This window comes from Theropithecus gelada, chromosome 7a (genome assembly GCF_003255815.1).
Source record: "Theropithecus gelada isolate Dixy chromosome 7a, Tgel_1.0, whole genome shotgun sequence".
In the NCBI taxonomy this organism is placed as follows: Eukaryota; Metazoa; Chordata; class Mammalia; order Primates; family Cercopithecidae; genus Theropithecus; species Theropithecus gelada.
In genome coordinates, this window is record NC_037674.1 from 58,463,939 (window position 1) to 58,488,799 (window position 24,861).

General features: G+C 48.3%; 1 pseudogene; it reads right to left on the minus strand.

Annotated features, from left to right (window-relative positions):
- Positions 1-593: 593 nt before the first annotated feature.
- LOC112627523 lies at positions 594-22,694 on the minus strand (annotated as a pseudogene).
- Positions 22,695-24,861: the final 2,167 nt, after the last annotated feature.

A 24,861-nucleotide genomic window follows, 5' to 3' on the forward strand; every position in this document is an offset into this window, starting at 1 on the left:
ATCCCCAACACACAGAATAAGGGGGAAAGGCTGTTTCCAGTTCTCGGCCTTTAAACAACTCTAAATGTCAGTACTCACAGTGTCATATTACAAAGTAAGAAACAGTGCGCACTTGAGGGAAAACCGCATATTGAGCTAATGAAGAGCTCACTGTGATTAGGATCCGATCAAACGTAATATCAGAACATAAGCAAATTTTATCTGAATTCCATAATGAATATACATGCCGCAATAACATCAAAAAAAGCATGGCAGCCTATTCCAAACCAGCAAGAATAATTTTGTGCAAATAGTGGGTCTTTGTGTGCTTGAACTCCCACCCGGTAAGGGCAAACTCGATATGTGAGCTAATGGCTTACAATTATCAAATTAAAAAACAAAAATGCTAAAGGATGTCAGAGTGAACATCAGGAAAAGATCCACTCTCCCTTACCTTTTTACAAATAAATTTAAATTAAATTAGAAACACAAATAAACATGAGTGGCTCTAACATTCAAATGAAGTAAATGAATTGTGTAGGAGACTAACCCCAAAGTTTTCTTTTTTGTTTTTTTGTTTTGTTTTGTTTTGTTTTCAATTTCTCGTACAGGTCTTAGATGATGATGTTTATCTCCCTGTTCTCAGTTGCCCAGTAAAAGAATGGCATGCAGGGTTTGCTAGCCAAGCCTGAGTGCTCCTGGGTGTCCTGAATTACAGGAAGCAGGTGCACGATCTGCTGTGCAGTGGGGTTGTCATGGGGAGAACCCTCCCTGGCCTCTCCTGATGCAGGCTCCATGCTGTCGTCCAGGCTCACCTCACAAAAATCTTCAGAGAGAGGGAGGCGGGGATCTCAGTGCAGGGCTAGCCTCCCCTGCTCCTGCCTGCCCACCCTGCCTGAGGGCTCAACTCACCACCCTGCTTGACAGCAGCCCCAAGTTCCTGGGGGGCCGGAGTCCCTGGAGCGGGCTCATTAGCAGGGTTCTGGACAGCAGTGAAGAATTTGCCATGCCTCTCGTGGTTGCCCACGGGCGGCAACACCAGCTCCTGAAGTTCCAGAAGATTTGCCTGAATGGAAGGGTGCTCAGCTGCCACACCAGAGACAGTGCCAGTGCCCATGCCCACCCCCACCCCTGTAGAGGTGTTGCACACCTTACCTTCATCTCTTCCTTGTTCTGGGCCAGCCTGATGACATCCTCCATCTCCCAGTGCCACATGTTTAACACCACCCCTTGGCTCTCATATACTGTGATGTACTCTCCTGCAAGAGGACAGGGCTCAGACACTGGGGCCCCTCCAATGGCCCTGCAGCTCCCCCTGCCATGCCTAGGTCTCCCGATCACTCATGCCATCTGTCGCTCCAGAGAGCTGGATGAATCCACGTTCTAGGTTTTCCACCTGTTCCTTCCCATCTGCCTTCTCCTTCGGGGAGTCCATAAAGCCACTCTGGAGCCAAAATAATGGGGTCACATCTTGAGAGTGACCTGTCTGTCCCGCTACCACTTTTCTTGGCTCATGCCAGGAATCACTCACCTTCACCTTCTCCATGGCCTTCTTCAGGGCCCGGTAACTCTCCCCACACACAAACTCACCCCCAGTCCCTGGAGCTGGGTCCTCTGCCTCTGGCTCCTTCCAGGCTGAGGCCATCAGGTAAACCAGGTGCGGGCAACACAGCCTTTCCACCTACTGCTGCCCACATGGCCGTGCCTGCTCCTCCTGGGCACTGGCTCCAGGGGAGTTGAAAATGTCACTTGAAGGCAAGAAGTGAGTATTCTTGTAGGGGCATACATAGAACAAACGGGGCAGGGAGGTGGAGTGCGAGTCCTTCCCTTGGGGCTTCAGAGAGTGCACCTGTTGGTCACAGGTGAAATGCTGTCTGACCACTGGCTCCTAGAAGGGGTGAGGGTCCAGAGAAATCAGAAGGTAGGGAAACCAAGAGCATAAGGAAGTCTGGGAGGGACCACAGAGGAAGGTGGCAAAGGGGAGGCGGGGAAAGTCAGGCTCACCATGGCCTCCCAGCTCTCCTGGTCCTGTGGGATACTCAGCATGGGCCGAGGTGCCTCCTCCTCCTCACTGTCCAGATGTCCTCCTCCATCTCCTGTGGGGAGGTGGCCAGAGGGGTCCTCAGACAACCCAACAAGGGAAGTACTGTGGGCCCACCTCTGTCCCCACCCTCACTGTGTAACCCTGAGCCAGCCCCTCCCCAGAGGGGAATGAGCTGCTGTTCTTTATCTTTCCTTTTAAGAACCAAGATCTTGCTATATTGCCCAGGCACAGTCACATTACCGGTCAGTGCGGGAGTTCTGACCTGCTCCCTCTCTGATCTGGGCCAGTTCACTCATCCTTAGGCAACCTGGTGGCCCCCTGCTCCCAGAAAGTTACCATATTGATGCCAAACTCAGTGCAGACACCCGGTTGGCACAATGATCAGCTGTTCTAAAGGTCTCTTCCAACTCTTCAATCCTATGCTGCTAACAATCCCCCCTTCCTCCTAGGGCTCTCTCGTCTTCCTCTAACTGGTCTCCTGTACCTTCTCCAGGAAAAGCCATGAGGCTCATCTGGGTCTCTAGCTGTTGGTTCTGTTGGCTGGCAGCTTCTAGGTGCTCCTAAGGGGACGGAAAACAAACAGAGTGAGAAGGCACGGAGGTTGCCAGGTCGTCCCCCTCGGGACTCCATCCTCTGCAACTCCCTCCCCTTGGTCTCCTGCAACTTTTGGTGGGCCATCTCAGCCACCGCTTTGCCCCGAGCTTCCTGCTGCTGCAGCTGGTCCGTGAGCTGGGCCTGCAGCAGCAACTGCCTGTGCAGTGTCTCTTTCTCAGAGGTCAGCTGCTAATAGGTGGCCACATACTGCTGCAGGTGACCCAGGTACTAGTCTCACTGCTGCTGCAGACTCTGAGACTCTTGGGTCTTCAGCTGTATCTGCAGGAAGACCCTGGGAATGAGGGCATGTGATGGTTGGCTTCCAGATTCTGGGTCCATTAATAGGGTAGCGAGGGCACTGTGTGGCTCTGTCACCTGCCCAGGCCCCTGGCCTCTTGCTCCACGCCTGAGACTTCCCACTTTGCCTAGAACCTCGTGCCTCCTTCCCTAGCCTCAAATCTCATGTCCTTCTTCCCACCATTTAAACTGTAGGCCACAGACTGGTGGAAAAGCAGAGGGAGCCAACCACCATCTGCTACGTGTGCTACATGCCTAATGCTTTCCATGTATTATCTCATTTAATCCTCAGCACCTCCGTAAGGAAAATGCTAACTTCCTTTTGAAGTTAAAGAAACAGAGACTTAGAGATGAAAAGTAGTTGAATGGTGACCAGTGGAACCAAGGCCAGAATCCAGTTTGAATCTAAGGAGGCTTTTTTGTTTTGTTTTGTTTTGAGACAGAGTGCCACTCTGTGGCCTAGGCTGGAGTGCAGTGGTGCGATGCCAGCTCACTGTAACTTCCACCTCCTGGGGTCAAGCGATTCTCATGCCTCAGCCTCCTGAGTAGCTGGCATTACAGGCATGCACCATCATGCCTGGATTATTTTTTGTTGTTGTTGTAATTTTAGTAGAGATGAGGTTTCACCCTGCTGGCCAGGCTGGTCTCAAACTCCTATCCTCAAGTGATTCTCCTGCCTCAGCCTCCCAAAGTGCTGGGATTACACGCATGAGCCACCTTGCCTGGCATAAGAAGCCTTTCATACCACTGTCTCTTCCCCTGTGATTGGGGGAATCCAAGCCTCTAGTTGGGATGATGATGTCCGGACCTGGGAGGAGCCCAGGGCTACCCACCTCTAAAAGTCAGAGGGCGGGAAGCAAGAAACAGTCATAGGGCTGCCCTGGAGAGTGCTGGGGTCACCTGCCCCGCAGCTGGAGCTGCCTTTTGCCTGGCACCTCCCCTCCCCAGAGGCTGGTGTCTGCCTCCCAGCCCTCCTTGGATGGGGTGGGGGCTACCGTCTGCCTCACCTCGCTCAGCTCCTGCAGCTCCTTTACTTGCTGCTCCAACTGCAGTGCGCTCTGGTTTTCATTGTTCTGGACAGAGAGAAGCAATCAGTGGCCAGCCACTGCAGCTGGAGACCCCAGAACTTGGTGTCTACCTCCCATGTCACTGGGAAGGGTGGAGGCAGGTTAGAAAAACCATCCCGTCTCCCCAACAGCCATCAGAGCAGGGCCTGATGAGCTCTGGCTCACAGGTGACTTTAGAAGTACCATTTCATGTGAGGGCTACACTGCCCCATTTTACAGGTGGGGAAACAAAGGCCTGGAGGGTTAGGGATAAGGGCAGGCTCCCTAGGTGGGGCAACCCACCTTGAAGCTGCAATGTGGCTCAGCCAGCTGCTTGTCGAGCTTGTGGTTCTGGGAGAGCACGAGCCTCTCCTCCTGCTTTCATAGCCTCTCCTCCTTCTCCCACAGCCTCTCCTCCTTCTCCCACAGCCTCTCCTCCTGATCCCATAGCCTCTCCTCCTGCTTTCGTAACCTCTCCTCCTCCTTTCGCAGCCTCTCCTCCTGCTTTCATAGCCTCTCCTCCTGCTTTCACAGCCTCTCACCATGCTCCTGTAGCCTCTCCTGCTGCTTCCGAAGCCTCTCCTTTTGCTCACACAGCCTCTCCTGCTCCCGCAGCCTCCTCTCCTCCTGCTTTCAGAGGCTCTCCTCCTGATCCCGAAGCCTCTCCTTTTGTTCCTCGCTCAGGAGACTCAAGGCCTGATTGTTTTCCACCTGGGAATGGAGCTTTCCCTCCAAACTCTCCACCTTCTTCTTCAGGTACCTGACCTCATCTTGTAGCTGCTTCACCTCAGATATCTCTGCTGGGGGTGCTGGGGACAGGGGGTCAGCTGAGAAAGGAAGCAGACAATAAGGGCCTCTGGATTCCGCAACCACCACCCCCTACCCAAAAAGAAAAAAATAAAACCCTCCTCTTGATGCACAGCTCCTCTCAGGCTTTCCAAACTTGGCCTCACTGTTAATGATTCCTTGAACCTGATGGTAGCCAATTGCCAAGTCACTTTCAGATAGAGAGCACTATGGGTGGCTGACAATGGGCACTCCTCCCTCTTTGCTGATGGGGACACTGAGGCTCATGGAGATGACAAAACTTGCTGTCTCCTGGCACAGACCTCTTTCCCTCTGCCTCAAAGCCCTTCCATCCACCCACCTCCCTGGGGCATTCTAAGCCACCCCCACAGTCCTCTGATGACGGTCCTCCTCCCATGTCACACCAGCCCCATCTTACCCATCTGGGGTTTGAGTTCGGACAAGCTCCTCTCCAGCTCTTGTATCTGATGTATGTCACGCTTCTTCTCTTCCTTCAATGTGCAAGCCTGCCCAAAGCACAGAGGGGAAGGGCCCTGGAGAGAGGGGCTGGTGGCTGGACAAGCTACCATCTCCCTCTCTGCCCTCACCTCCACAAAGCCCAGATCCATGACCACCTCTGGCTGTACTATTCCCATTTTACAGATGCCCAGAAAGATCCGGTGACCTACCTAAGGTGGGGGGCTGAAGGGTCAGGTCTCACCTCCACCGACATTTTCCACATCCTCTCCTGCCACTCGGACCTCTCTCCTGTTACATGTTGAGCATATTCATCTCTCTCTAGCTGGACTTGTTTAAGTGACTCTGTCATCTGCGAGAATGGGCACAGAAGTTAGGAAGGGCTGTCACTGGTCCTCAACTGCTCCTGGCCAGCTGGGGTCATCATCCTTCCACATCCCTCCTCTGCAAAGCCTCACCTGTGTCACGTGTGCGTTCAGCAGCGCCCGCTCCTTTGAGGACTGCCTTAACTGCTGCTGAAGGACTGCTTCACTGTGGCTCGAGGACTGGATGGTGAAGAGTGAGAAGTTTCGATCTGGGGAGCCGGGGCAGTGCCCCTTAAAAGGGCTAGGGCTAGACTCAATATACAACTCAGTCAGTAAAGATCAAGGCATTTCCAAGCCCATGTCCTGGTTTTTAAAGAACTAAGTAAAGTTGGAAGGCACAAGGAAAGAGATCAAATTTACAGCTGGCTAAGAGAGGCCCAGAGAGATCAGATAATATTGCTATTGTTATTACTGTTATTACTACCACTTTTAACCTTTACGGAGTGCTTCACCAGGTACCACGCTAACAATCCCATTTAATCCTCACTACCACCATATGAGACAGTTACTAGGATTACCTCTATTGTGTAGATGAAAAACATGCAGTATTCGAGGTTAAGTTCTTGCCTAAGATCACTTAGACAGAGCTGGGATTTGAACACCCAGGTCTATCCCATTCTCTAAGCCCATTTTTCTTGCTGGGGGTGGGGACACAGGTAGGAGGGGGAAATTAATCTTTTGTTTGCTTTTTGAAAGGATGATACATTCGCATAGTCCAAAACTCAGAAGGTATACCATGGAAGTGTCTCCCAAGCACCTTGTTACTCTCTCCTGAGTTTTTTACAAACACTTGCAGACATGTTTTATGTACATTATCATAGTACACACACACACACACATACACACACCCCTTTCCTCTCTCTACAGAAATGGTAACAGTAAAGGTACTCTTCTGTACCTTCACAGTACAGGTACCCAATACCCCACCTAGGACTTGGCCAAGGCCACAGCCAGGTAAGGGCAGGGCAGGCACTTGGCCTCTGAGCTCTGTGTCCAGTGCTTACTCCCCACAGTGCCCCCAACTTACCCACAGCAGCTGACTCAGCCCCAGGCTGCCTCTAACAACCGTACACAAAAGCAGCTTGAAATGATCCTGCTGCCTTCTGGGCAGGACACTGCATCCTGCAGCAGGGACCTTTAGGCTCACTCCTCCATCTGGCAAGCCAGGCTGCCAAGGGATGGGGCAGCTGGTTGGACTCACCCTGTCCTCTTCCTGCTGCTGTGTAGACACAGCAGAGAGAGCCCACTCCAATTCTTGAATACGCTGTAAGGAGGATTACAGGTGGCCAGCCAGATCCTTGGACTCTTCTGTAACGACAGAGGTTGAGATGGGGCCCAAAAGGACTCCCCCTAAAGACCTGTCAAAGTGCCAGGTTGAAGGATGATGGGGTGCCCAGATTCCCACCTTCAAAGTGTCTGGCAGCACCTTTAGTATGGTAAAGGGTGGTCTTCAAGTCTGTCTTTTCCAACGTGAGGATGTTGATTGTCTGGAATTGAACGTTTGGGAGAAAAACCAAGCAAGTGCTGAAAGAGAAGGAAAGAAACATTCTCCAAAAGACAGGAGAAAACTCCCCACCCTCCACTCACCTCTAACTGCTCCGTTTGTGCTTTGTGTATTTCATTGTTTGCTTTCTTTTCCTATAGGAAGAGGAATACAGAGCTCTTACCGCGGGGAGGTAGAGATAGCACAGTAAGAGACGTACCCCAAGAATGCCACCAATGCCCCAGGACAGGTCCACTCATGGGACTAAGTTATCAGGGACCCTATGGGGATGGGATGGAATCTGAGGGTTGAGCCTTCTTCCCCAGGCTGGGAGTGGGTGAGACGAGACTGGCCCCTCTACATCCTCTACATCTGAGTGCCCCCCAAACCCAGCAGTCATGTTGTGAGCAAACAAAGAAATCACATTACTTCTTCCAACTGATGTTCCACTTGTTTCTTCTGTTGTTTCTGTGGAGAGAGTCAAATTCAGGTGACTAAGGGTGGCCCCTCCAACTCTATTCCCCAGACCAGGAAGCAGTAGTCGGGGCCAGGAATGTATTTTAAAGGCAATGTTCTCAGACCCAATGGCAACACGAACTGGTCAACTCTCTTCAAGCTCCCAAGGACAGAAGATTTGGGTCTTTGTTGGTTTTTGCCCATAGACACAGAACTCAAAGTCTGAATCTGGATTCTCTTGAAAGGACAGTAACATAAATCTCTAGAGATGGAGTCCGAGAAAGGCCCACCCATCTGTCAGCTTGTGATTTAGAAAGGTGCGTTCATTCAACAGACATTTACTGAGCACATATGGGCCAGGTATGGTTCTCCACAGCAGATATAGGATGGAAAAGGACAGACAGGAGCCCTTGACCATGAGGTTTCCATTCTAGGGGCCTTTAAATCTCAGACTCTCAGAGCTAACAGAGACCTTTGATGCCATACCTCCCCGCGAAACACAAGCCCAAGGAGAAGAGGTGGCTTGTACAGAATCAAAGAGCAAATTAGGGACAGAGTCAGAGCAGAAAATCGGGGCCCTTGACAATGAGTCAGGCTAGTGCTTCCCTGACAGGTGACAACCCCAGTGTGTGTGTGGAAAGGACTAGAGCAGGGGTATCTGGAGGAGAGAGAGTTGGCAAAAAGGGCAGTGACAGAAGAGCCATGCTGCATGCTCCTTGTTCTGGGATCTCTCCAGGTGAGGCCTGGGTGCTCCAGCTCCCCATTTGCCCTTGGCACCAGGGGCCCCCAGCCCTTTTCTTTAGGGCCCCATGGGGAAACGAAAGCCTAGGACTGGCAGCATGGAATCAGGGGACCCCACTGGACTCTTACCAATGATTCTATGTTTTCATTGAGGTGATTGATTGTTGTGGAGCTTGACTCTAGAGCTACTGCTAGTTCTTGGTACCGGCTCTGAGGCGCATGCCAAGAAGATGAGTTGGAGGAGGATTGCAGGGAGAGGTAGAGAGAACAATCATTAGGGCTGGGGTGTATGTGAGCTGTCTCAGCTGGCAGAGGGTCACCCAGCCCCTGCTGGTGAGAGAAGGTTGGAGGGCTGGCCTGTAGTGTCACTGCACCTTGGCCTAGGGCCCCTTACCTCCAGATCCTTCAGGATAACAGATGATGCAGGAGTGATAAAAATGAGAAATTCAAAAAAACAGAAACTTACATGGGAAACAACTATAGATATTGAGAAACTATAAAAACAGCAAGGGGCTGGGCACGGTGGCTCACACATGTAATCCCAGCACTTTGGGAAGCTGAGGTGGGTGGAACACTTGAGGTCAGGATTTCAAGACCAGCCTGGCCACCATGGTGAAACTCCAACTCTACTAAAAACAAAAAGATTAGCCGGGTGTGGAGGCAGTTGCCTGTAATCCCAGCCACACAGGAGGCTAAGGCAAGAGCCAAGATCGCACCACTGCACTGCAGTCTGGGTGACGGAGTGAGACTGTCAAAAAAAAAAAAAAAAAAAAAAAAGCCCCAAATCCCACATGCTTGCTCTGTATGTTATTCCCAAACTACTTTTAAACTTTAAGGTCTCACCATTTCCAAGATGATAAAAGATGCAGGGAAGGAAAAAACCCAATCAATCAAGCAGGTGAAGAAGCAGACATAAACAGGCCAAAGGTTAATGGCAGCAACATAAAATAAGCCAGAGGCAAACTATTCCCCAAACTAGAGAAGCCTCAGGGGCATGCACAGCTGGAGACAGCAAGCCAGAGAGGTATCTCAGCACTGCCTAACCTTCCACTTGTCCAATGGGGGAGTGCTACCCCGTTGGAATGGTTAAGGTTGGACACAAGCACCTTCTGAATGTCCTGAATCTATAGGAGATGACAAGGGAGAAACAAGGACAGGGAGAAAGACAGAAGCGGCTTAGAGAGAAACAAGAAAGTCAGCGTGGGAGGAAGATGTGGGTTCAGGAAATGAAATGCTGAAGAAGAGCAGAGGAGATTAAAACCATGGCCTGTGCCATTCTTCCAAACGGCCACCTGCTGCCTTGCCAGGGGCAGGAACAAATAGATGGAAAAGTCCCCTGAGTGGTGCAGTCACAGAGTGGAGTCACCTGACCAATGCAGCTCTTAATACACTCACTGGCTCCCTTTTCTCAGGCCCGGGATGTGGGTGATGAATCTGGTAGAGCTCCAGACCTCCACCTCCATTAAAAAACCAGACTTCTGAGTAAGGGTTCACTTGAACTAAGGGGGCTCCAGCTACAAAATAAGTTTGAAAGACACTGATCTTCTCCAGTATCATCTTACAGAGGAGGAAACTGAGGCCCAGGGGAAGAAGTGATTTTTCTGTGATCACCCAGCAAGCTGGTGGCAAGTTAGATCTTCTCTTACTCCTAGTGCCCGTGGCTCTCCTCACCACAGCCTGGGCCCCCTTCAGTGACTCCTAAAGCGACAGCCTGATGGCAAGTGGCTGTCCTCATTGGCCCAGCTTCCCCTTGAGACGGGGGTTGAGGAAAATCAAACAGCAATGACCATTTCCTGGGTATCGTGGGTGTTTACAGCAGGCCATGTACTAGGGATTACCAGAAAAACAACAACAACAAGGAATCTCATTTAAACTTCACAACTGGAAGTCAAACAATATTACCCCTATTTTATAGATGTGAAAAGACAGGCCCAAACAGCTCAAGCAATTTGCCATAAATCAGATCCCTAGCAGAGGGAGAGGCAGGATTCAAACTCAGAATTCTCTACAATTACCCAGCAATCTCAACAATTAACCAGGAGCCTGGCCAGCCAAGACTCACATCCCCAGGTGAGTGGCAACCACCAGAAATGGTTTTCTCAGGGCTACTTCCAGTTTTTTTCTTTTTTGTCTTTGCTCCTGCCGGAACACCAGGGCTGTTCCTCTGCTGATATTCTTAAAGCTGTGCGAAAGAAGAGCAGTAATACTCATGAGAACTACCAGCCCCTACAGCCACATCCTCCTTTACAGTTTTTCAAAATACTCTTATACACCATCTGATTTAATGCCACCAACAACTGTACAAGGTGTTGTCACAGTCACTTAGTGACTGAGAGGGATGGATATTATGGGCAAAAAAAAAAAAAAAAAAAAAAAAAAAGAGGGGGGCAATAATGGAACTTAAACTCGGTCTTCTGACTCCAAGCTCTGGGGTTTTGCCATGAATCAGCAGCTGCCAGGGACCAAATCCAGAGTCAGAGGTAGAAAAGTAAACATTAAGTAGGCAGGAACTGCACTCTGTGGTTTAGTCATACATCCTCTCATGTCTGTTAGTGTGAAGAAGTGCACGAGTACCTCTCAAACTTTTATATCAATGTGTCCTCATGGCAGAAGGCAGCTTTTTTATTAAATCTGGAAATTTTTCAGAAAGAGGACAACCCAAGCCTCATTTCAGAGAGAGGTCTGGTATACTCTTAGAAACCTATGTGACTGTCATCCCTAAGTACATTAATGTTTTTTCTCTCTCAAGAGAATTGAGGGAAACTGATGCTTCAGAAAGATCTCCCACATTTATCCCATGGCACTCAAAGTACCCCAAGTTGAGATGATATGAGGAAGATTCAAGCTGTCAAATTCAGTTTCCCAGGACCTATTCCACAGAAGATGAGCAAATCTCACTTCAGAGACCACTGACTGAAGGGCAGTCGGGTCCCAGAACTGTGGAGAATTAGAATATGAGGTGGAGAACTCAGAAAAACATGTTAAAGTCTCTCTGGAGAGTAGAAGCCTGGGAGAAAACCAAACCAAACCCGTTTCCCCATTGCCACCCAGAGATACTGTCAACGTTTTGAGTTCATGGGGGATGAGTAGGCTTTTCCCACTGTCAATGTCTATGAGAAGGGAATAAGACAACCTGTAACCTCTTGTTCCTAGGTCCCATATTCCCCATTCCCCTTCCAGCTGGAAATTTGTGCTGCAACCAGAGGAACCAGAAATGGGGTGAGAATGCTCAGAGGACTGGGTCGTAAGATCAAAGGCTGGTCTTGCAGCAGTAATGAAAGTTTCTAGGGGGACTGTGACATCACTACATTCCACTCCTCCTGGGGGTGGGAGGAACCACATCAGTGCAATGGCTGAGTCACTGAACCACGATGTGGGAAGGTGACATAAGGCTGGGACCCAGGTCCTTAGAGACACTAGTCCAAAGAGCCCAGGGAGGTCGGACTTGGGTCAGCAGGAGGGGAGAGCAGAGTCTGCAGCAGAGAACCCCAGGAGTCACCAGCCCAAAGTCACCAAGGGATGACTGGCGATGGAGGTGGGAGCTGGGGCTGGGGCTGGGGGACCCAGGTCATTGGAGAGGTGAGTCCAAAAAATCCAGGGAGGTCAGGCTTGGCATAGCAGGATGTAAGGGCTGAATATGGAACAGGGAGCCCCAGGAGTCACCCGCCCAACATCACCCTGGGGTGATTGGCAAGGTCAGGGGCTTGGCTGCTTGGTGAAGGGGGGGGCTGACTGACAAGACTTTGGTGAGGGGAGCCCAGAGGCGCCAGGGTTGGGTGGCCCAGTCCGGTATTCCTCAGGAGTGGTATGGACTCTGGTAACCGTTTTGTCATTGGAGGGGATCTGTGGCTGGGTTGGGTGGATAGCCTGAGGTCAGGAGTTCAAGGCCAGCCTGGCCAACATGACTAAATCCTGTTTCTACTAAAAATATAAAACTTAGCCAGGCATGGTGGTGCACACCTGTAGTCCCAGCTACTTGGGAGGCTGAGACACAAGAATCACTTGAACCAGGGGGACAGAGATTGCAGTGAGATGAGATCACACCACTGCACTCCAGCCTGAGTGACAGAGTAAGACCCTGTCCCAAAAAACAAACAAACAAACAAAAAACCCACAGGTAAAATTGTGCCTATAACCAGGAGAGAAATAAATCAATAGAAATAGGCCCAGAAATGACAGAGATGATGTAATTAGCAGACAAGGATATTAAAAGACATATTATAAATATGCTCCATATGTTCAAGAAGGCTAAAATGTTTGATCATGATGAGAAGAGAGAAATGGAAGATATATTGACCAAAAAATAAAAAATAAACCCTGGCTGGGTGAAGTGGCTCACGCCTGTAATCCCAGCACTTTGGGAGGCTTAGATGCAAGGATTGCTTGAGCCCAGGAGTTCAAGATCAGCCTGGGCAACATAGGGAGACCTATCTCTATAAACAATTTTTAAAAATAGCCAGGCATAGTGGCACACACCTGTAGTGCCAGCTACTCAGGAGGCTGAGGCAGGAGGATCACCTGAACACAGGAGGTCGAGGTTGCCATGAGCTGTGATTGTACCACTGCACTCCAGCCTGGGCAACACAGTGAGACCTTATCTCAAAATAAAACAAAAAGAATGACTAGAGATGAAATAGTTACCTCTGCAGATATGGGATTAAAAGCAGTTGAAGTCAGTGAGGCTAGGTGGGGTGGCTCATGCCTGTAATCATTCCAGCAATTTAGGAGGCTGAGGCAAGAGGATTGCTTGAGGCCTGGAGTTCAAGACCAGCCTGATCAACATAGTGAGGTCTCATCTCTACAAAAAAAAAAAAAGAAAAAGAAAAAGAAAAACGGAATAAAACATTTTCAAAAAATTTAGTGAAGACAAAATACAGACTTTTTCACACAAAGAAAAGCCAGGATAATCACCAGCAGGCCTGCACTCTGAGAAATGTTCAAAACTGTTCTTTGGTCAGAAGAAAAATGACACTAGATAGAAATTTGGATCTACACAAAGGAATGAAGACCACTGACATAATAAATACGTGGATAAATAGAAAGATCCTATTTTCTCATTTTTTGATGTCTAGAAATAAGGAATACTGCATTGCTCTTGAAAGTGGGAAGAGGGAGTTTCAGAGACTTCCCCCGGGCTCTTCCTACTATAGTGGCTCATACCTACAGCTTAGGGAGTAAAGTGAGAGCTCTGTTACCTTCTAAGCATACTTATATCAATTGCATATTTAGGGACAGATAAATGACCACCAGATGGGGCTGCAGCCTCTTAATCCAGGGATTCATTTATTACCTAATCTTCACACATCCTCAGTCTTTTGGAGAGGGGACATCGTGGCATTGTGGGTCTTCTGGGGTCAGGGTCAGCTGTAATCCTATATAAACGGCCCTCAAACAGTCTGGGTATTCCCTTTTCATCAGCTACAGTTACTTTCATCAAAGACCCCACATCCCTTTGGAGAATAATTAATGAATACCATGTGGTAATGTTGCAGGATCTTTTTCCAAGAATACCCAGCCTCCCCTACAATCAATGAGCTATAGGTCTCAATTGTCTCAGTCTGAAAACTGGGTAGGAAATTGTAACTTTTTGTTGCAGCCTTCTGCGTGCCAGATCTTATTGTTGTTTCCTGAATACACAAATCAGGAAATATCCTAGGGCTCACACCTGTAATCCCAACAATTTGAGAGGCCAAGGCAGGAGGATTGCTTGAGCTCAGAAGTTTGAGACCAGTCTAGACAACATAACAAGACCGCATCTTCACTAAAAATTAAAAAAAAAAAAAAAAAAAAAAAGCCAGGCATGGTGGTGCATGCCTGTAATCCCAACTACTTGGGACGCTGAGGTGGGAGGATCACTTGAACCCAGGAGGTTGAGGCTGCAGAGAGAGATGATTGTGCCACTGCACTCCAAACTGGGCTACAGAGTAAGATCCTGTCTCTAAACAACAAAATACCCTAGTCAACTGCCTATATAACTCTCCCCAGGAATGCCATCAGTTTTTACCCAATACAACAGATCCCTGGAGGTCAACTCATCCTGGTTATCACTCTAGCCTTCCTACCAATTAAGTTAATTACATCCACGTTGTTGATGATGGTGAAGTGCCACCACCTGGCATCTGCTGTTCTGGCCTTCCACCATTCCCACTGACACCACGAAGCCTGGTCTAACGGCAGCATCTCCTCTTGTCAATCCTGGCCTAAAAAGGATAGTCTCTGAAAGATTCAGGTGCCCTTCTCACTAGTGCCTTCCTTGTTAGCCTAGAGAGGGGAGTTGCTGTGAGGTTTCCAAGGGCACATAGTGAAGTGGTAGATTCCGAATCTGCTGGCATATAATGAACCATTCCAACATTCCTACCTCCCTGTACTTTCCAGTTCTTTGATGCTTTGTAAATGTAGTTCTATAATCTCCACCTAATTCCCTGCAGCAACTGTTCCATCCACATTTCAAGGAGCCACTGCAGCAGCATGTTAGAGCCCCAGGTGTCCCTGCCAAGCCATTAAATCCTGAGAGTGCTCCCACTTCAGTGTATTCTCATGTATACAGCCTTTAGTCTCCCCATGGTCCAACATCCTTATGTCCAGTCCTCCACCTCCTCTCCCAGATTCTGCCAGTACACACTCGGAAGCTACTGCAACCTTTTTGGCAAAAAATCATTCTCCCAGAGCAGACTGTGCTTGTGACCTTGGGCCATGATGAGGAATGACCGTAGCCTGGTGTCAATGTGGGGCAGCAATGATGACACACTTCATCCTGCTGTAAGGCCTTGTTGGAGGCTCTTTGCCTAGTCTCCAGGCAAGGGACAGCTGTGCTTCTCTTAGCAAGGAAAGGAGGCTACTTCTTTTAGCCTAGAGCATTGAGTGGAAACTGGAAGTTCGAAGTTCTCAGATGTATCCACTTAAGTTTCCCCATACCAGATATCAGGATCCCATTGCTCCTCTCCCCTCCCCTCCCCTCCCCTCTTTTCTCTCCTCTCTTTTCTCTTCTTTCCTCTCTTTTCTCTTCTCTCCTCTATTTTCTTTTCTCCTTTCTTTTCTCTTCTCTTATTTCTTTTCCCTTCTCCTCTTTTTCTTTTCTCTTCTCTTTCTCTGTCTTTCTTTCTCTTTCTTTGTTTTTCACTTGGGATCTCACTCTGTCACCCAGGCTGGAGTGCAGTGATGTGATCTCAGCTCACTGCAACCTACACCTCCCTGGCCCAAGGGATCCTCAGTCTCCTGGGTAGCTGGGACCACAGGTACATGCTACCACATCTGGCTAATTTTCATATTTTTTATAGGGATGGGATTTCACCATATTACCCAGACTGGTCTCGAACTCCCAGGCTCAAGTGATCCTCCTGCCTCAGCCTCCCAAAGTTCTGGGATTATAGATATGAGCCACTGCACTCACATCTCCTTTTCCTTAAGTAATTCTAAATAAAAAGACTAAATCATAAAATAAAATTTGTATATTTTGGGGAAATGACACAAAACTGCCATGACAGCTGAAATTAAAAGAGTTTATTTCTCGATTTTCTGCTGTGTGCATGTGTGCGTGTGCACACTTGTCCTTGGTTGGCGCCCTATGTGTGTACCTGCTGTAGCTATTGGGTCAATCTGCACAATATCTGACTCCACAATTTCCAGCAAACAAAAGCTCTACACTGCCTAATTTTCAAGCAGTTGAGACTGAAGCAGCAGTCTCCTTCTGTTTTTAATTTGAATTAAACTGCCAGGCTGCACTTGTGTGGGAAACTGACAATATTCAACAAGAAGTTTCCAGGTGAGGCCTGTCACCCTCCAGTGTAACTTCAGGGCCTGCTTGGCAGGTGGACTGGCTTTGGCTGGAGGCTGGGTCAAGAGGGCTGTCCTGGCATGGCACATTCCCATCGTAGGGAGGGAACTCTTTTGGGAGCATGAGATGGACTAAGAAGACCCATCCACTAGGAAAGTGGCCCTTGGTCTGTCCAGTTTTAGTGGAGGAGGGTGATTGGTGCAACGACCACTTCTGATGGGAAAACTAATCGGAGACATGGACGTTCATTGTCTTTACCATGTGTGCCCCACCAGGACCCAAACTGGAGAGGTGAAAAGTTCCAGAAGACAGATCAAGAGTGGTGGACATGTCATGACTGCCCAGGCTGGGATCCTCCCACCAGCCCTTGGTCCTGCCCTCTGGAACCCGGGGCAGGCTGGCGGAAGTCCTTTTTGTGGTCTGGGCTTCTGGCCAGGATGCCTCTGGCTTCCTAACACCCACGTGGGGCAGCCTAGTGTAAAGATCCTGAAAACAGGGGAACAGCAATTGATAAAGTGAACCCAAGATATGACTAAAACTATCTCTGATGGCAAAGCCTTTGATGCTGAAGAGTCTGACTCATAGAAAGATGGCCCTGAGCATGGCACCTCTGACCAAATTCCTCACTCTGACCTACTGAGCGTATGAGCCTAGCCTTGCTCATAGTCGGGGCTGGAGGAAGAGCTCATGGAGTCCACTTGATAACTGCACTTCCTGTGTGCCTGTCACAGCTGATTCCACCCACACTGTCCTCTACCACAGCCAGCCCAGCCCTGCCATGCCCTGCCATTGCAGTCAGGGCTCTTTGGGGATGAGTGACAGAAAATTCACTTGAGTTGCCTTAGGCAAGAAGGGAAGTTCATTGGTTAGTAAGTTAGCCACGTGCAGGGCAGGGAACAGCTGGGCCTCAGGAATACCTGGTCTCAGAGTCACCAGTGCTGTCAGGATTTGCAGGCTCTTTCCCTTGTCTCTGTCTCCACCTCAGTCTGTAGATCAGTTTTGTGCTCTCAGAGAAACTTTCCCCACAAGGTTGGAGTCAGGCTATTGGTAGCATGAGACTTCTGTCTTCCTGGCTTTGCCCCCAACAAAGGATGGTGCTCCCCTCCATTAGTTCCTATTCAGAAAACTCCAGAAGAAAGTTTCTGCTTGGTGTGGTCTGGGTTGGCTGGGGAGCTGGGACACTAAAACTGCCAACCCCTCTAGTGTCATGTGGTTGAAGTAGGGTAGGGAGATGTATTAGTTCACGTTGCCATGCCAAAATACCACAGACTGGGTGGCTTAAACCACAAACATTTATTTCTCACAGTTCTGGAGGCTGGGAAATCCAAGACCAAAGTGCCAGCAAGGTAGGTTACATTCTGAGGCCTCTTTTCTTGTCCCATAGCTGGCTGCCATATTGTGTGCTCACGTGACTTCTTCTTTGTATTTATGCAGACAGAGAGTGACTGCACTCTCTAGTGTCTCGTCTTATAAGGACACTAATGCTACTGAATCAGGGCCCTACCCTTAGGACCTCATTTAACCTTAATGACTTCCTGAGAAGCCTCATCTCCAGATACAGCCATGCAGAGGGTTAGGGCTTCAACATATGAATTTAGAGGAGACAGAGATGCTCAGTCCATGACGGGAAGAAAAACTTCATGAAAAATGGGGTGCAGTGGCCAGAAAAGGGGCAGAAAAATTGTTCTCTCCATTTCCCAAAATACACATCACACACACACACACACACACACACACACACACACACACACCATGGTCCTGCCTTTGTCCCTTCCCAACAAGGCCACTCCCCACCCTGTGATTATTTACCTCCCTCCTATCCTGCTCTCTGGTGCTGCCCTTTCCCCTAAGTTGTCCTGTGGCTCACAGATTGCTACATGCAGGCAGGTGCATGTAAATGTAGCCCGGGGCTGGGGGCCTCCTGGACCATGTGTGTCCTGAGCCCTACCATGAGACTGGGCAGGAAGTGGGTCTCACCCATGTCTACTGTCCTCAGGCAGAGCCTGGCCCTAGGACATGAGCTCAGTGGGTGCTGCAGCTTTGTTGGATTCACTTCAGGCACACTTTCCCCACATCCACTTGTAAGGTCCTCAGAGCCTTGATACCTCTTGTCCTTGGAAGAAAATAATGTGATTACTGAGCTCACACAAACCTTCTGGTGGCTTCCTGGAATAGAAGGACATGATTTTCTAGTTCAAAAGAGTCTACCAAGTGACTAGCACGGTGAATGAGGATCTACAACAGGGCACATAATTGGGAAATTTCAGAAAACTAAGAACAGAGAGAAAATCCTAAAATCTTCCAGAGAGAAAAGACAGGTCATATATAAAAAGCCAAGACTCCACATGGCACCGACTTCTTCCCAACAACACTGGGAACTAGAAAATAATAGAGCAATGTTTCCCAATGTGATGAGATGTTACATTTAAATTACAGCATTATATCCAGCCAAACTATTAATCAGAAGTTGGGGTAGAACAGTAACATTCTAAACTACGTGAATGTCAGAAAGCTTGGCTTCCATTCACTCTGTCTCAGGGAGCTACTGGAAGATGTGCTGCAACACAATGAGAGGATAAACCAAGGAAAAAGAAGATCTGGGGCCAGGGAACAGTAGATGCACACAGAAGTAAGCAAGCAGAGTTGATCTACTGCCTGCTTGAAAACACTATTTAAAAATCCCTAACCCAAAGAAGTCCAGAGCTCTCATGAATCTGACCCAACAAATTTTGAAGCCAAAGTTGAGGACATTTGAAGCAAAAGCCTGGCCAGACAGAGATGAGGCTCCTGGGAGGGAACAGGTGCAGTCCTGCCCAGGCTGCAGTGTCCTCAGGCTACAGTTGGACAAGGGCTCCCTCTGAGTCACAGCTTCTAGGGACAGAGTTTGGGGTAGTTCAACTGTCTGCATTGTAGGACTCTGGTGATGAGCTCAGCTGGAAAACTGTGTTGTAATGGGAAGGGAATGGTTTTGCTTTTCCAAATCATCGACTCCATGCATGCTTGGATCCACATTGAAATTCAGTGTAGAAACTGCCTTTGAACAGCTAAGCCTGAACTCTGGGCTGTTTGTCCAGTTTCCTGGCCTCTGGCTTTGTTCACTGCTTACCCCTACCCATCACTGATGCCAGATCCATCCTCCCAAATATCCTTTCGTCATGTTACCCTCCCCACCACTTCATGGCACCTTCTATACAACAGGAAATGCCTCCCACCTCAGCCTGGCATTCAAGGTTCCTTCTGATGTGACCTACCTCTCACCACCCCACCACATCTCCCTGTGGGCCCTGCCAAATTGGATCAACTTTTTCTATCCATGAGCTGAACTTTCCCACCTCCATACTATTGCTTACACTGTGACCTTCCTGTGCGTGTTCTTTTCCTCCCTCTTCCCAAGTCCAAATGCTTGCACCACCCTGCACAGCCAATGGTGGTACCCAGGTAGTCTGCTATGGGCCTGGAATAAGGCTCTGAGACATGCTGGCTTCAGGTGGGACCCAGCACATTCCCAGCTTTGGTGGCTGTGGTGAGAGACCTCTTCTGCTTGAGAAAAGGAGAGGGAAAGGTAAAAGGGACTCTGTTTTGCAGCTTAAGTACCTGCCTGTCCACAGTGGGGCAGAGCACCAAATAGGCTCCTGTGGTCACTGATTTTAGGCCTTGTCTCTTAGATGGAATTTCTTGACCTGCCCTGGGCTGGAGGGGAGCCCACTGCCCTGAAGGGTGAGTCCCAGGCCTGGAAGCATTCACCACAAGTGACTTAAGAGCCCTTGGGCCCCAAGTAAACATCAACAGTAGCCTGGCAGCACTCCCTGTGGGCCTGTGGTGGTGGTCACAGGGCGAGGCTCCTCTGCCTGTGGAAAGGGAAAGGCAGAGTGGGAAGGACTTTGTCTCATGGTTTCAGCATCAGCTCAGCTGCTGTAGAATAAAGCACCAGGTAAGTTTCTAAGCTTTTTGCCTCCAGTCCCTGGCTCCTACACAGCATCTCTGGATGCACCAGGGCCTGAGGGAACTGGTTGCCCTGAAGGGAAAGACACAAGCGTGACTGGCTTTGCCACCTGCTGACTGTAGAGCCCCAGGACCTTGAGTGAACATAGGCAATAGCCAGGTAGCATTGACAGTGGGCCTTGAGTGAGACCCAGTGCTTTGCTGGCTTTAGGTCTGACCCAGTGCAGTCCCAGTGGTGGTGGCCATAGGGATGCTGTGTCAGCCCAAGTGGCCCAGCTCCGAGTGGCTCAACAGAGAGAGAGAGACAGACAGACAGACAGACAGACACACAGACAATTTTTTTTTTGGAGAGAAATTACAGGTAGGGAATAAGAGTTTCTACTGCCTGGTAGCCCAGAGAATTCTTCCAGATCTTATCCGAGACCACCAAGTAGCTCCTCTATGAGTCTGCAAGAACCATAGCATAACTGGGCTTGGAGTGTATCTAATAAAGACACACTTTAGATCACCACACCCACCTCCTTTCAAATACTTGGATAGCCTTCCCAAGGGTGGGTACAAACAAGCTCAGGCTGAGAAGATGGTGGCAGCTTGACATGAGCCATGGAATATTTGCACCATGGAAAATGGTAAACACTACAGAACAGACTTCTGTTCCCTCTCCAACAGAACCCCTTGTATAACAACAGCACACCACTGCCCCATCCCTGAGCAGAGCGCTGTGTGTTGCCACAGAGTGGGGGCAGGTGTCTTCTCCGTTGGGCTACAGAATACACATTTTTTTTCCCTCAGCATACGGATCATTGATCATTCTCAAGGATAGACCATATCTTAGGTCAAATGACAAGTCTTAAAAAATTGAAAAAAATTAAAATAATATCAAATGTCTTCTCTGACCACAATGGAATAAAACTAGAAATTAGTAACAAGAGAAATGTTGGAAACTATACAAACACATGGAGATTAAATAATATGCTCTGGAATGACCAGGGGGTCAATGAAGAAATTAAGAAGGAAACTGAAACATTTCTTAAAACAAATGATAATGGAAATACAACATGCCAAAACTTATGGGACATGACAGAAGCAAGACTAAGAGGGAAGTTTATGGCTATAAACACCTACTTTTAAAAAGTAGAAAAGCATCAAATAAAAAACTTAACAATGCTCCTTAAAGAAATAGAAAAGCAAGAACAAGCCAAACCCAAAATTAGTAGAAGAAAAAAAAATAATAAAGATCAGAGCAAAATAAATAAAATGAAGAAAGCAAAGCATCAATGAATTGAAAAGTTGGTTTTTGTAAAGGATTAACAACATTGAGAAACTTTTAGCCTAACTAAGACTAAGAAAAAAAGAGAGAAGACCCAAGTGAATAAAATCAAATATGAAAAAGGAAACATTACAACTGATACTGCAAAAATTCAAAGGATCAGTAGTGGTTATTACAAGCAACTATATGCAAAGAAATAGGAAAACCTACTAAAAATGGATACATTTCTAGACACATCCAGCTTAGCAAGATTGAACCATGATGAAATCCAAAACCTGAACAGACCAATAACAAATAATGAGATTGAACTGGTAATAAAAAGTCTCCCAGCAAAGAAAAGCCTGGGACCTGGTGCTTCACTGCTGAATTCTACTAAACATTTAAAGAAGAACTCATAGCAACCTTACTCAAGCTATTCCAAAACTAGAGACCTTACCCAACCATTCCAAACTCATTCTACAAGGCTAGTATTACCCTAATATACCAACACCAAAGATACTTCCAAAACAGAGAACTACAGGCCAATATCACTGATGAATATTGATGCAAAAATCCTCCACAAAATATGAGCAAATTGAATTCAACAACACATTAAAGTTGGGGTGCAGTGTCCCAGGTTCACTCAACCCTTCCTTGGATTGTGTGCGTCTACTTTGGCTGTGATTCCTAGTGGCAGTGGTGTAAAAATGTTGGTGCGTGGGCCTCCCAGGACAAGGAGAAAGTGAGTATGCCCTTCTCTTGCCTCCTGCCAGGTGTCTGCAGCCTGGCACCAGCTGGCCAGGACGTCAAGCAAGGGACCTGGAGATGTTCTTTTCTAATTTCTGGATTGGGAAATGGAGGCAAATTCTGGGTGTTAGAGTGAGAACTAAGATGAGGCTTGATCAGGGGAGTCTGGGGTCCTGAAATGCAGAGACCTGAAACCCTCTAGAGCATCTGGGGAACTGGGTGTGTGTTCAGTCCAGTCTCTTCTCTCTGTGCCTCAATGTTCCATGTACCCTTGGAGGGGTTGAGATCCTGGGAATTCCTGGAACCTGGCTGCATGGCCTGGCCATCCTGATGCCCTTGTGTTCTCCATGGCAGGCCCACAAGGCCAAGGAGAATGGCTCCGACAGCTTCATGCATTCCATGGACCCACAGCTGGTGCAGCAAATGGAGACCACAGAGAGCCTGGTGGACTCCTACATGGCCATTGTCAACAAGACTGTGTGTGACCTCATGATTGGTCTCATACCAAAGACCACCATGCATCTCATGGTCAACAGTGTGCATGCACTGCCTCATGGGGGCAGGGGGCTCCTGTGGCACTGGGGATGCAAGTGGCCATGTTGGAGTAGGGTAGCTGCTGACCAGCCCTATAGGACCAGGTCTAGGGAGAGTGGCACAGTTCAGACCAGAGCTGTCCCATAGAAATATAACATGGGACTGAGCAGGGTGCCCCATGTCTCTAATCCCAGCACATTGGGAGGTCAAGGCAAAAGGATCTCTTGAGCCCAGGAGATTGACACCATGTGGGCAACATAGTGAGACCTATCTCTACACAAAAACTTTAAAAATAGCTGGCCGTGGTAGTGGCACATGCCTGTAGTCCTAGCTACTCAACGGGCTAACGTTGGAGGATCACTTTGAGCCCAGGAGGTTGAGGCTGCAGTGAGCAGTGATCTCACCCACTGTACTCCAGCCTGCTGACAGGGCGAAATTCTATCTCCAAAAAATTTAAAACTGACTAGATAGGTGTCCTGATGGCATGATAGGACCTGGATCACCTCCCACATATGTGACCTTGGGCAGGTGTCTTTTCCTGTAGACCTCAGTGTCCCCATCTGAGTGAGAAAATGGCAGTGGGAGAAAAGGGCAGACCCCAACTCTACAAAGAAATACAAAAATTAGCCAGACATGGTGGCCCATGCCTGTGGTCCCAGCTACTCAAGAGACTGAGGCAGGAGGATCATTTGAGTCCAGAAGATCAAGCCAGCAGTGAGCTATGATCATGTCATGGCACTCCACAGCCAGTGTGGCAGTGAGACCTGTTCCTAAAACATTTTTTTTCTATTTTTTTGAGAGGGAGTCTCACTCTGTCACCTAGGCTGGAGTGCAGTGGCATTATCTCGGCTCACTGCAACCTCTGCCTCCCAGGTTCCAGTGATTCTCCTGACTCAGCCTCCCAAGTAGCTGGGATTACAGGTGACCATCACCACACCCGGCTAATTTTTGTATTTTTAGTAGAGTCAGGGTTTCACTATGTTGGCCATGCTGGTCTCAAACTCCTGATCTCAGGTGATCCACCTGCCTCGGCCTCCCAAAGTGCTGGAATTACAGGCATGAGCCACTGCACCTGACCTACAAAAAAGTTTTTATTACGAAAATAAACTCCTATTTCTGAAATTCACTACTGATATGAAGTCACAAGGGAATATACCTCCCACTCTAGCAAACAACAACAGGCCAGATGAGCTAGAAAATAAAAAATATGTTTAACTCATCAGAAAGCTAAGGACACAAAGAAATCTAGGTTGGGTGCAGTGGTTTATGCCTGTAACCCCAGGAAGTTGGGGCACCATGGCAGGCAGATCTCTTGAGCTCAGAAGTTTGAGATCAGCCTGGGCAACATGGCAAAACCCTGTCTCAACAAAAAATACAAAACTTAGCTGGGTGTGGTAGTACGCACCTGTAGTCCCAGCTGCTCAGGAGGCTGAGGTGGAAGGATCAGTTGAGCCAGGGAGGCAGAGGGACTGTAGTGAGCTGAGATCACTACAGGCTGTACTCCATGCTGGGTAAGAGTGAGAATCTGTCTCAAAACAAAAACCAAAACCCAAGAAACCTAAATGATCCAAACTCCAGAAATTGCCAAGTCCTTCATAGGAGAGAAGAAATCCCCTAGCTCTTGTTATTTCGAGTTGAACTATGGTAGGAGGAGTAATACTATGGGGGAGAAAAGAGAAACCTGTTGAAACTTAACAAAATTTTCACAACCCCTTGGAGGCTGATTTGACATTAGAACCTAGAGGACCCAAATTCACAGATGAAGGCTTCTAACCAATCTTACCCCTTAAATGATGACCAGGTATAGCAAGGTGTAGTACACTAAATGTGTAGATAATGAAGGAAAGCTGAGAGAGTTTGACATCTCCCAAGGGCAAAACACCCTTTAAAAATGAAAGCAGAGGCAGGATTGTTGTGAAATCCAACAGAGGCACTCTTGGAGGCTAAGTGGGGTCAGAAATGCTGAGAAACCTGTCTCCTAGGCATTGTGGGCATTCCTCTACAAAAGGGCAGGACACACATGAGAGCTGAGAAAAATATCCTTCTGTCTCCCAGCCCATTGATTAAAAAAAAATCCTGGCAGCAAGGTTGTAAAGCAGGGAAAGATCTCCCACAGTGATGAAAGCTGGTGGCTTAGCTATGAAGCAAAGTCAGATCTCTGGAATCTTGCCAAAGCCCCAAATTCAGGCCCTGATGAGATGAGAGTTCTGATTCTATCTTCATTCAATATATTTGAAGCTAGACACAGACTGAATCAAACTAAACTGAAACTGCAATGAAGCCCCAAACTAGAACTCTTATACGTCAGATTGAGCCACCATTAAATTGGCCTAACAAAACAAAACAA